This window comes from Lissotriton vulgaris, chromosome 3_1, assembly GCF_964263255.1.
Source record: "Lissotriton vulgaris chromosome 3_1, aLisVul1.2, whole genome shotgun sequence".
Lineage (NCBI taxonomy): Eukaryota > Metazoa > Chordata > Amphibia > Caudata > Salamandridae > Lissotriton > Lissotriton vulgaris.
The window spans coordinates 475,116,088-475,129,746 of NC_141689.1; positions in this window are offsets into that span (position 1 = coordinate 475,116,088).

Below are 13,659 nucleotides of genomic sequence, written 5' to 3' on the forward strand. Positions count from 1 at the left end.
CCCGAAGACTGCTCGTATCCACGCTACTAGGATAGCTGGTCTATAAGGTTGACTTACAATCAATCACCATAAGGGTTGTTTGGACTGATACATAGTGATCACTAGAATAGTGAACACTGAATATCAGGCCAACTTCTCACATTGGTGGGCAGCGGTTGGGATTTGAGCTTGCTGTTGTTTTACCACACGTATCCTAAGAATATCTTTGTGAAAGATCACATAAGTACTCCAGGTACATATAACTTAGCTTAGAATACTCTGAGTTCTACTGAACCAGCTGTTGTAGCTCCTCAAGACTTAGCCCACCTTGGCTACAACTCTTAGCAAGGGATCAGTAGGCAAACATATAGTGTAGGTAGGTGCATCACTTACACCACACTAGAAAAGCATGTCAGACAAAGGAGGAAACTCTGAGTCTCCCCTTGTGTCAGTTGACCCTCCACAGGTCATGTCCAGATATGCAGCACTTAGCTTCCAGGAGATGAGACAGCTGTGTACCTCCAGGAAGCTAAGACAGGGTTCTAACCCTACCACTCCCTTTCTGATTGGTCTCTTAGAGACTTATGATGCCAGGAGGTCTGCCAATGCAGATCCTTCTCATCCAGATGGGAGTATGCCCCCCTTACAGGGTCCCTTTGATAGCCATGACCATCCCCTCCAGGAGGCAGATGATGCTGAGGATGAGGATGAGGATGAGTTGTCAGGGGAGGAGGCAGACAAAGGTCCAGAAGTAGTTAGCCAACTAACTAGGGACAACTTAAGCAGGCATGAGAATGGTACTAGGAGACCCCTGGGGCCCCTCTCAGGCCAGCTTAACATTGGGAATGGACGAGTTAGGTCTCTATCCAGAGGCTCTAACAGATCCATTCGAACCAATGGCTCTCAGACCTCCTCTCATAGAGGGATGTCATCCCCTAAGAGAAGGGAGCATGAAGCTAAGATGAGGGAAGCCAATCTGAGGATTGAAAGGGAAGAACTTGCCCTGGCCAAAGAGAGGCTTGCCTTTGCTAGAGAGCAAAAGTTAAGTGGATTAGATTCCACTGGTGGCAGCATTCCCCCAAGGGAAAACAGGAGTTTAGATACTAGACACCTGAGTAAGATAGTGCCCCCCTTTAAACAAGGGGATGATATCCACAAATGGATGACTGCTTTGGAGAGGGCTTGCACTGTACAGTGTGTCCCCCAGAGTCAGTGGGCAGCTATCTTGTGGCTCTCCTTTGAAGGTAAAGGTAGAGACAAGCTCCTCACTACTAGAGCTGAGGATGCTAATGATTACCAAGTCCTGAAAAATACACTGATAGATGGGTTTGGCCTAACCACTGAGCAGTGCAGGTTGCTGTTCAGGGATACCCAGAAAATTCAGTCTCAGGATTGGTCTGACTTTGTAGATTGTGCCACTAAGGCTTTGGAGGGCTGGTTGCTGGGCAGTAAGGTTACTGATTATACAGGATTGTACAATCTGATCATGAGGGAACAGATTTTAAACAATTGTCAGAACCAGTTGTTGCATCAGCACCTTGTTGACTCAGATCTGACCTCTCCCCAAGAATTGGGAAAGAAGGCAGACAGATGGGTCAGAACAAGGGTTAAGCAAAACCAGGGCCAGAACCAGGGTGGTCAGAAGAAAGCAGACCAGAAGGGTAAAGATACTAAAGGTGAACAAAATGACCAGAAGTCTTCGACAGGTCCCCAACAATCCAAAGAGGGTGGGGGTCAGGCTTCCCAGAAGAAGAAGACTCAAGAAGGCCAGTCAAAAAGGTGGTGCCAATACTGTAAAAGTAAAACTCACTGGTTTAGTGAGTGCACCAAGAAAGGAGGAGGGCAGACTCCTGCCACTGCAGCCCCTAAGGCACCTGTGCCCCCTAGTACAGTCAGCAGTGGTAGTGTACCTCCCAAGGGTTTAGTTGGGTTAACCTTGGGTTCTGAGGGGTATGACAACTTAGTTGGCACACTCACTCAGGCTGTCCTTGTCTGTACAGGGGATATGGATATATCCCCTGATGTCAGTCCCAATACTTTGGGAAAATACAGGCAGACACCTTTGATAAATGGCAAAATGGCTCAGGCCTATAGGGACACTTGTGCCAGTGTCACCATGGTGACACCTAACTTTGTGGACCCTGGACAGATCATGCCAGGTACAGATTTCCTGGTGACCAATGCCAGCAACGTCACTACCAGTCATAGTATGGCGATTGTTGCTTTCTCCTGGGGATGGGTAAATGGCCAAAAGAAGGTTGTAGTTAGTTCAGACCTCCCAGTGGATTGTTTGTTGGGCAATGATTTGGAGTCATCACAATGGTCAGAAGTGGAGCAGAGGACTCACATGGAGATGTTAGGCTTGCCAGCACATGTGCTTGCTGTGACTAGGTCACAGGCCTGAAGATGCCCCACTGAACAGGTGCTGGATCCTGGAACAATGGACCAGACACCTTCCAAGAAGAAGAGCAGGAGGGTTAAGGCATTGCCTTCCCCCTTGCCCCAGGTTGAGGATCAAGTCTCAGAGGAGGCTGACCTACAGGAGCTGAGGGAAACTGAGCCTAAAGAGTTTGAACTTGATCAAGTTGAATTCCTGGGCTCAGGGGGACCCTCCAGAGCAGACCTGGGGAAGGAACAGTTAGCCTGCCCTTCTCTTGAACCCCTCAGACAGCAGGCTGCTGCTGAGGCTGCAGGGAACGCCACAGGTGCCCACAAGGTATACTGGCAAGATGGACTCCTGTACTCTGAGTCAAGAGACCCCAAGCCTGGTGCAACCAGGAGGCTGGTCATCCCCTTGTCTCTGAGAGGTTTCCTTCTCACCTTGGCCCATGAGATTCCCCTTGCAGGTCACTTAGGCCAGAACAAGACTTGGGACAGGATTGTATCACAATTTCCCTGGCCTCACATGAATGAAGATACCAAGGAGTTTTGTCACTCCTGTGTCACTTGCCAAGCCAGTGGTAAGTCAGGTGGCACAACAAAGGTCCCCTTTATACCAATGCCTGTGGTGGGGGTGCCCTTTGAAAGGGTGGGGATTGACATTGTTGGACCAATGGAACCCCAGACAGCATCAGGGCACAAGTTTATACTGGTGGTGGTGGACCATGCCACCAGGTATCCTGAAGCTATTCCCCTTAGGACCACTACAGCACCTGTTGTGCCAAGAGCCCTAGTTGGAGTGTTCTCCAGAGTGGGCTTCCCTAAGGAGGTTGTCTCTGACAGAGGTGCAAACTTCATGTCAAGCTACTTAACTGCTATGTGGAAGGAATGTGGTGTCAACTACAAGTTCACTACACCCTATCATCCACAATGCAATGGGCTTGTTGAAAAGTTCAACAGGACCCTAAAAGGGATGATTCATGGACTACCTGAAAAGCTCAGGCGTAGATGGGATGTCCTGATACCCTGCCTTTTATTTGCTTATAGAGAAGTCCCACAGAAGGGGGTTGGCTACAGCCCTTTTGAACTTTTGTATGGACATCCTGTAAGAGGACCTCTGTGTTTGGTGAAGGAAGGATGGGAGAGACCTCTCAAAAAGCCTGCAACCAACATAGTGGACTATGTACTTGGTCTCCGCTCCAGGATGGCTGAGTACATGGAAAAGGCATCCAAAAACCTTGAGGCTAGCCAAGAACTTCAAAAAGCTTGGCATGACCAAAAGGCTTTCCTGACTGTATACCAGCCTGGACAGAAGGTGTGGGTGTTGCAGCCAGTGGCCCCAGCAGCACTCAAAGACAATTGGTCTGGGCCCCACACAATCCTTGAGCAAAAGGGAGAGGTCACCTACCTGGTGGACCTTGGAACTCCCAGGAGCCCCCACAGGGTGCTCCATGTTAACAGGCTCAAAGCATATGTCGACAGGAAGGACATGAGCTTGCTCATGGCCATAGATGAGGGACAGGAGGAAGAGAGTGACCCTCTCCCAGACCTGCTCACTCAGAATCCTGATGATGGATCAGTGGATGGTGTTGTCTTTTGTGGCAGCCTCTCTGAACATCAACAGAAGGATTGCAAACAAGTTCTTCAATCCTTCAGGCATATGTTCTCTCTAACACCCAGTCAGACCAATTGGTGTACCCATGAGGTTGACACTGGTGACAGCTTGCCAGTTAAGAGTAAAATCTACAGGCAGCCTGATCATGTTAGAGACTGCATCAAAACAGAAGTGCAGAAAATGTTGGAGTTGGGAGTCATTGAACCCTCAGATAGCCCTTGGGCTAGTCCAGTAGTTCTAGTGCCAAAGCCTCACACCCAGGGTGGTAAGAAAGAGATGAGGTTTTGCGTAGACTACAGAGGTCTCAATGCAGTCACTAAGACTGATGCCCACCCAATACCAAGGGCAGATGAACTTATAGATAGATTGGCTTCTGCCAACTACTTAAGTACATTTGACCTGACAGCTGGGTATTGGCAATTCAGGTTAGCTGAGGATGCCAAGCCCAAGACAGCATTTTCAACCCCTGGTGGACATTATCAATTTGTGGTAATGCCCTTTGGTCTGAAAAATGCACCTGCCACCTTCCAAAGGCTGGTGAATCATGTTCTCACTGGGCTGGATGACTTCTGTGCAGCATATCTTGATGATATAGCTGTCTTTAGCTCCACCTGGGAGGATCACCTGGTCCACCTGAGGAAAGTGTTAGAGGCACTGCAAGCAGCAGGTCTCACTATCAAGGCCACAAAGTGCCAGATAGGGCAGACACAGGTTGTATACTTGGGCCACCTTGTAGGTGGAGGCCAAGTTCAGCCACTGGAGAGCAAAATACAGTCAATCAGGGACTGGGCTCCTCCAACCACCCAGACTCAGGTTCGAGCTTTCTTGGGCCTGACTGGTTACTACAGAAAGTTTGTCAGAAATTATGGATCAATTGTGACTCCACTTAATGAACTGACAAGTAAGAAAATGCCAAAAAAGGTTCAGTGGATAGCAGGCTGTCAAAAAGCATTCGATGACCTGAAGCAGGCCATGTGCACAGCACCTATCCTCAAGAGTCCAGACTACTCCAAACCATTCATTGTCCAAACAGATGCTTCTGAGTTGGGTGTGGGAGCTGTTCTAGCTCAACTGAATTTTGATGGTAATGACCAGCCCATAGCTTTTATAAGCAGAAGGCTGACCCCCAGAGAGAAGAATTGGTCAGCTATTGAGAGGGAGGCCTTTGCTGTGGTTTGGGCCCTGAAGAAACTGAGGCCATACTTGTTTGGCACTCATTTCAAGATTCAGACCGACCATAAGCCCCTCTTGTGGCTAAATCAGATGAAGGGTGAAAACCCCAAACTGCTTAGGTGGTCCATTTCCCTACAGGGGATGGATTTTACAGTGGAGCATAGACCTGGCACTGATCATGGCAATGCAGATGGGCTCTCCAGGTATTTCCACTTAGAGCAAGAAGACTCACCTGGTCAAGGTTAGTTTATTGTCCCAAAGTTTGGGGGGGAGGGGGTCAGTTAGGAGAGTAGGGTCAGCAATCCTATGATAACGCATACCATATACTCTTAAGTGCATTATAATCCTCGCGGTTAAATGCTATCTCTGGTATCGCTTTATCAAAACATGTCGAGTAAGGTGTCATACGAATTGGAATACTATCCCCTCGCCAATTCTGGCGACGGGGTTAGCATTCCACCCTCCTAGAGGGACACGACATGTATGTAACTGTGAACCCCGGTTAAAGTTAACTCAAGCCTCAGCATCACAAAATGGATGCTGCCACCACAGACACGAGTCTGACCCCCTGCACCTGGGAGTCCTTCCAGTGAGGGGAGCTTGGACAAAGGGTTTCCTGTCAGGGGCGGTGCTAGCACCATCCCAGACAGGGTTTTGTGTATCCTGGGTAGGCAGGGCTTTACAGGAAGGTGACTGCAAGTGGCACCCCGGTGCTCACTACGCATCTGCCGGCTAGAACCAGTTCCAGGGGCACACCAGCCCCTGGCCTGGGGAAAGTCCGGCATGGGAGAGGGGTGTAACCACCCCCCTTCCTGGTCCCACCCCTAGGGCAGGACCTAGTCGCGTACCCACCCCTTTCTTTAGGATAAAGGCAGGAGCGGGGACCCTTCCAAATTAGATCATCTTTGAATCAAGAAACTACTTTCTACGAAAGGAACTCTCGACTTCTTCTCAAGATTTCTCCCTTGTGGCTAAGGAGTAGTCACCCTGCATCCGCAGGCACCATCTAAGAACTCCGCGGTTTGCTGCACGTCCTTCCTCCGGAATCCGACTGACCAGCTCGACGAGACCCGGCTTCTCTGGCACCTCAGACCTCTACCTACCGCTACAGCTAAGCTGAGAACCGTAGGTGCGACGAGACCTCGAGGGACCGGCCATCATCAGAACTGCACGACTTCTATCCAGCACGACCGCCGAGGGATCCTCTGGTGAGTGCTTTGGGGTCCCGGAAGCCCCGACCCTGAGCAGCTCCAGCACCGAAGTCCAGCCTCCCAGCATCCACGAGATCTGCGTGGGGCCCTTCTGCTTTTTGCTGCTCACCGCGCTGTCTGGCTACTAGCCCGTTGGCTTGTGGCCTTCCCGACGACGATCAATGACGACAACACTGCTGGTCTGGTTGCTCCAGACTGGCCCTTGCTCCCTTCCAAAAGAGGAGCACCCCGAACCCTCCTGGTCCACTCCAGACACCATTTTAGGTCCACCGCGTGGGCTTGAATTTGCCAAGACTTGTTGCCCCAATCCTGAGTCCAGCGACGTCGACAGCATCAACCATCGTGGGACAGCTCGCACCTCCATCCTGGTCGCCGACAACGCCTCCTGGTCCGTGAGACTGCAGAGCCCAGCGTCGCCCACTCACCTGGTTGAGGTGACTTCGCCCGGTGCCATCCTGGTGCCCACACAATCACTGGCTAGTGATTAAGAACTTGGTCCCTTCTGCTTTCAGGTGTCATCCATCTTCAATCCAGGCTTGGATCACTTCGAACTTCTTCACTGGTTGCCTGCCAGCAACTTCTTTCTTCAGGCTCCATAGACTGCAACGAGGATTCCCGACGTCTTTTCAGACCTATGCAGCTGCAGCCCCTGGGCTAGGTAACTTCGGCATTTCGGTGCCCCAGCATAGCCTCACTATCCAAGGGTCCAGATCCTTTTCGTTTTTCAGCCTATCTAGTCGGGTTCGCCCGATAACACTAACTTTGTGAAATCTAGCTACCATAGACTTTGTCCCGCATCCCGCGTGAGAGTGCACACTCTGCACCCGAGTCCCCTAGGCCTCCTACTAGTAATCTGAAGGTTCAGTAACGTAGTCCTAGCGATTCCAAAGCCTATTAGTACAGTACTTACCTGCTAGTAATTTCGCATTCCACTTTTAGAGTATATGGTTTTTCGTGCCCCTCGGGCATTTGTGTAAATTGTGCAACTTAAAGTATTTTCGTAAGAGTTTTGTTGTGTGCTTAGTACCCTGTCCTCATAAAGAGTACAGGGCTGTTGTGATCTAAATAAATACACTGTTTATTTTCATAACACTTGTGTGGTGTCCTTTCACTTGGTGTTCAAGGGATGTATGTGATGGTATAACAGCTGGCTTAACACGCCCTCTAGAGTTTAGCCCGAAGACTGCTCGTATCCACGCTACTAGGATAGCTGGTCTATAAGGTTGACTTACAACCAATCACCATAAGGGTTGTTTGGACTGATACATAGTGATCACTAGAATAGTGAACACTGAATATCAGGCCAACTTCTCACAGCAACTCCATGGCAACTCCCTCCTCTTCTCTCTTGTTCAGTTTCCTTTTCCCCAGGTCATGTATGTGCAATGAAGCATAGGCTTTACGTGGTGGTTGCTGTGGGTGGGATCTTTCTTGTTAGACTAAGACAGAATCCTCTTCCGAACATCTATGTACAGCTAAGGATGTCCTTTGCTACCAGAGACATTTTAAGGCATGGGCAAAGTGGGCTCTGGCCCTGGGCCCCAGCCTTTCAGGGGGTCCCCTGATAGAGCCAGCACTGTGCTGCAGAGAGGCCTGCCCCGATGACCTTGAATAATTCCTAAGCAGATTGTTTTAAATACTGTTTTCCTTTAATTTGTTATTAATGTGTGTGATCTGTAAGAGTCTATAATGGACATTTTGCTGAGAAATGTTGTGTTTATGTTTCATGTAACATCCACAAAAATGTTAATTTTAGAGATGATTTGATTTCCAGTAACATTAATGAGCTGCTGCTGTGTTGCAATATTAAAAACACACATCAGGATCCCTTAATATTAAATGTAAACCTATTTAGAATTCGGGCGAGTGTGCCTGTGCACTGTCAGTGACCTGGCCAAAAAAGCATAAAAGAGCTCAAATTGGATCATACATTCAAAGCTTTTCCGATCAGGGGCCCCCAAAATACGTTTGGCCCAGGGCCCCCAAAATCCTTAAGATATCCCTGTTTGCTACTTTAATATGAGCTCCATCAAATTCAGAACCTCTTTGGAAAAACGGAGTTCCAAATATAAATCCCAGACTGGCCCGTGCATGACGCAGAGCATCTGGAAACCTGTAAAACATAAGTGAACTCATGTCTGTAATAATACCTGAAACTAAACCACCCAATTTTTGATTACTACCGCGACTAACGTCATTAGATGTGACTCCTTCGAGAGCAAAGATGTAGTTTAATGTTCACCTTCTCGTACTTGAGAGAGGTATCCTGCCCTACTCTTCGTCACGTATTGTGAAGTTTTAAGTTTACATTGTTCATCGGAGATGAGCAGACGATTCGGTTTAATGTGTTGAAGGTTCACATTTGTGTTATTATCATTCGTCTACACACATTTTGCAAGAACGTGTAATTGTCATCCACACCCTCGTGTTCCATGATGTCACTGAACACATGGGCTTATAAAAGTCAATGTGCACATGATGCACAGAGGTTACATCCTCAGACTGCTCGTCGATTGCACCATCTCCAAACTATTGGACTTTTATGAGGCCATGAACTCTGGTCTAGATTAGTCAGACTCAAAATAAATCTCCTTGCATGCTGTTACACCACAGACCTACAGCGATCTAATGAGTTGTGTGGGATAAGATATTATTCCCATAGGACAAGACATCTAAGATCACAACATAGAGGGTAGTTTGATCTCTGTGAAGCCTCCCCATGCACTCTTCAACTGCATTTGTGTCATTAGATTTATGATAAAGCTCGAGGTGAATCCATAGTTGCTTGGAAAGCTAACAATGTATTTTTATTTATTTATTTGAGTTTATATATCGCTCGCTAGACCCAAAGGTATCCGAGCGCTTTACAAGTTGTGTGCATGGGTTTACTCAAGCTGGGGCCTATGTGTCCCATGGGCCAGGATCCCCTCCTGGCTCTCCCAGTACCCCAGTGTGTTATCTTGGTGACCCTAGAGGTGTAGCATCAAGAGGGCCGTGATATAGAGATGTAGGAGAAGGAGGAGGAGATGGTTGAGGTGGTGATGATGGTGGGCAGTGGCAGAGGAGTTGGCGGTGGCAGGGAAGGTTGATGAGTAGGACTGGTAGCTATGTCCTTTGTTCTCTTTTTTGGGAATAATAGGAGCTTCCAATACATCCTCAAAGGTTAATCGGCTCTTTAGTGGAGAACAGGCCATTATTCGCCCAGTGCCTTCTTGCAATAGAGGAGTTTCATGACAGCATGACGAAGAATGTATGAAACAGTTAAGGGATTTTCAGTCAGTATAGTGACCCTGTTATCTGCTACTTGAAAAGAAGACCAGAAAATCCCACTCGTTATAATTTAGAAACACACCAAAGTTTTTCTCAGGCAGGAAAAAAAATATAACAGACTTAAATTACAGATCAAGCCTAAACTCTATAAAACACATACTGTAATGTATTCACTTGTTTGTACAAAAACATATTTCTTTATAAGGACATGTATCAGAAAATGCATTGTCTCATATTTCTAATACAGCATTAACAGAAGAGCGCATCTGACCTTACTGCGTCGGTACGGGTTGCCGGTTCTACCTCCTCCACCTTTTCCATTGGCCGGGGCACCCAACAGGGTTGCCCTCTGTCTCCCTATTTGTTTGCACTGGCTGTTGAACCCCTGGCCACCTGGGTGCGTGTGGATGCGCAGGTGACTGGCTTTGAATGGGCATCCGGATTGTCGGATCCTATTGCATTGTACGATGACGATGTTTTATTCTTTCTTATGAATGTGGATAGGATAGGGCTGAGGCTGCTCCGTATTATGCAGTTCTTCGGGGAATCGTCCGGTCTTTACCTGAATCCTTGCAAGCCTACCCTATGAGTTCTTGGGGATGTGTCGGCTCTGGGCTCCTGGACTTCGTCGGTTCGAGTAGCTACTGCCGGGAAGAAGTATCTCTGGGTTTTTCTGTCGGACTCCCCTGCAGTGTCATGGGAAAGGAATCTGGTCCCGGTTTGGGAACGTGAGTGGGAGGATCTCAAGACTTGGTCTCACATGCCACTGTCCATATATGATAGGTCGGCCATCTTTAAGATGGTATCGCTCCCCCGCTTATTGTACAAATTGCAGAATCACCCCTACCCATTTTCCCCCACATGGTTCAGGCAGGTTAATGCTGCCTTGGGTCAATTTCTGTAGGCTGGGAGAGCGGCAAGAGTTGCTTAAGGACATGCTTCCTCTCTACGTATTGTGGTGGGTTGGCGAATTCCGACATATTATCATACTATATGGCCTCTCACCTGCTTCTTTTGAACAAATGGTGGTATGGGGACAGAGATGATCCTACCTATGCGGTTGAACGGTGTCTTATGGGAGATCTCTCCCTACACATGACACTGTACATTGCGCCAATACGTAATTCACTGCCGTCAGAAACGAAGGTGGTTTTCTAAATTTGGCGGCAGGCCTTGCGGAGGATGGGGTGGTGGAACACACTGACAAGGGAGACCCCGTTATGGAATAATGGGCGTCTGCCACAATCAGCTACTCTTTCGGGGTTTCGAGGATTGGATAGCATTGGTGTCTCCACCCTGGGGGACGTAATGCGTGGGCTGGTTCTGAAGTACTTTAAGGATTTACAAAAAGACTTCCACGTGCAGAGAACCCAATTCTATAAATATCTCCAGTTCCTGCATGCCCTCATCCCCTAGTCTCGAGGGCTTGGAGTCACTGGCGGAGTTCAGTCACATAGAAGCAAAGGTGCTCATGGGGGACCTTCAGGACCATAAAATCTCTAATATGCATCAATCCATGGTTACTCAATGTTCTCCCACACTACAGAGGCTTAGGTGGGCCTGTGAGGGAGATGTGGGTCCACTTGATGAGGAGGATTGGATGGAGGCCCTGGCCTCCCCACCCGGGGCAGCTATAGCAGTATGTTTGCACCTCGTCCAGTTCAAATATCGTCATCAAGTCTTCTTTACACAGGCTCGTTAGCAGAGAGCGGGGCTGGTGGCCTCCCCTGTGTGTCTCAGGTGTTAAAAGGAGGAGGGGACACTAATACACAATGTTTGGCACTGTCTTTCCCTGTCTCAGTTCTGGAGAGAGCTTGTGACCTGCCTCTCTGAGGTGTTGAGCTGGGACCTACCCCGCTCGCCGAAGCTGGTGCTCATGCATGTCATGGAAGGGATAGGGGGCAATATCTACAAACGCCATCTTATGTTGCTTGGGTTTACCCTGGTGAAGAGAGACATTGCTAGGGCAAGGAAAGCACCAGCATGTCGGCATGGAATAGGGGTCTGGAATTCTGCATGGTTTTGGAGCTCCCCATCTTTACTGCAAGAGGGTGCCCTCATAAACATTTCAAGGTTTGGAAGCAGTAGGCAGACTACCGAGGCCTGCAGCTGGAGCCGGTCAGCAGGGCTCCTTCAATCCAGTTTAATTCTACCCTACTGGTGCAAACCTTAGATCATTGTGTGTTTGTACACCGCAGTGATATGTTGTGGTGCATATTCCATTGCTGTGCTGCTCCTGGAAGGCTGTTAGTGCGACCGGAGGGGGATGGGAGGGTTGGAGTTTTCATTTAGTTTTTTTCATCTGTATTGCTTTTCCTTTTTTCCTTGATCTTCTCAAGAAAATGTCAAAGTCAGGATGATATACGTTTATTGTGCAAAAGTCTCTGGGTTACAAAGCCCAACTTTATATGTGCCTTTTGACGAATAAAATTTGTAAAAAAAAAAAAAGAGAGCGTATTTTATCATCCAAATCATGATCAGTAAGTTGAGGATCACAAAAGCACAGTCGTTGTAAATAAAATGTAAATCCAGTATTTGTAAAGCGCGAACAGTTACCCGGGGGCATCCTGGCGCTGGGGGCCATCAGGAAGATTAAGCGAGCTATTGCCCAGAGTCACATGGTGCTAGGCTGACCTGGCGCCGGGGATCAAACCGTGGGCCCCAGATTCCAGCATCAGTCCCCCTGTCTGCGGCGCCACACCTCTTCCCTTTTGAAGTTTGATATTTGCAGCCAACACATGTTTTGTCTCAGCTTCTTCACAGCCATTAATGTAACACAGGGCACCTGCCAACTTTCTTTGTTATATGATTATTGAATGGTGCAAAGTATTTCACTAAACTTGACTATTTCCCCGTCCTTCTCATATGCACCCTTATGCACCCTTAGCCTTGGATTTTGTCCATAAAAACATGATGAGCTAAGTTGTCAGTTCTATTTTTTTCATGGTGATCCTACTAGGTGACAACATCGTGAAAATACAGTGAAGAGCAGGGGCTTTTCAATAATTTCCAATGGTTTCTACAGATCTGAATTCCATCCAGTGGTTTCTCCAGGAGCTGAGTTTACAAAATAGCCTCCCCATGCACTCTTTAAATGCACGTGTATCATTACATTTATCATGAACCTGGAGTTTAATCCTTAATTGTTTGAAAAGCTATCAATAGAGAACTTTCATGACAATATGACATACAATGTTGTGTTTCCATTTTTGCTTGTAAGGTCCTGGCGGCCTGCGTTCATATTCAATGTAACCGCTTTTCAACATTTCAAAATGTTGGGCAATACAAACCAATATACCAATGTTTCCCCGAAGACTATCGCCTTTTACCTCCAGAACATTTTCAATGTAATATGTCCTTTAAGAACCAGCCTTCCTATCTAAAGTTCCTCTGTATAAAAACATAACATTGCCATGTCACTGGCAAGACCCTTCAGATGATAGACATATACACATTCCTTGTGAATTGCGAGCCATATACTACATGATAAAATCTTCTCGATGACGGATTGTCACTTGTCTTTGGCAAAAGTCCCATTCAATTCAGAAATGCTAATGGCTTCCCCATTTAGCATTTAATCTATTGGTCTAAATATTATGCCACATGTATGCACGAATTTAATTGAGATTTTTGTACTGTGTGACTGTTGCTGCTAGAGAGCAAAGAATGTCTAAAGCATGACACAAGATCATTCACGAGGGTGAATGTTTCAGGGTTGTGTCTTTTTATCAAGTAGAGATTGGTGTTCCCTGAAGAGGTGAGTCTTCATCTCCTTTCTCAATTGAAAGAGGTTTGAGAATGTTCTGATGTTAATTAATTAATAGACCAGATCCTAGGAGTATAGATACAAAAGGACTATCCTGTTTTCTCTTTTTTGTGATTACTAGTTTTCTAATTAAACAACAGGGGGTGGTGATGGACAGAGTTTCTGAATTAAGCAGAATACTCTCGCCCAGTCAAGAGATCAGGGCTTAATCCAACACCGTTTTTTAGCTCACTGCACCATCCCAGCTCAGAACCTGGCTATATGCA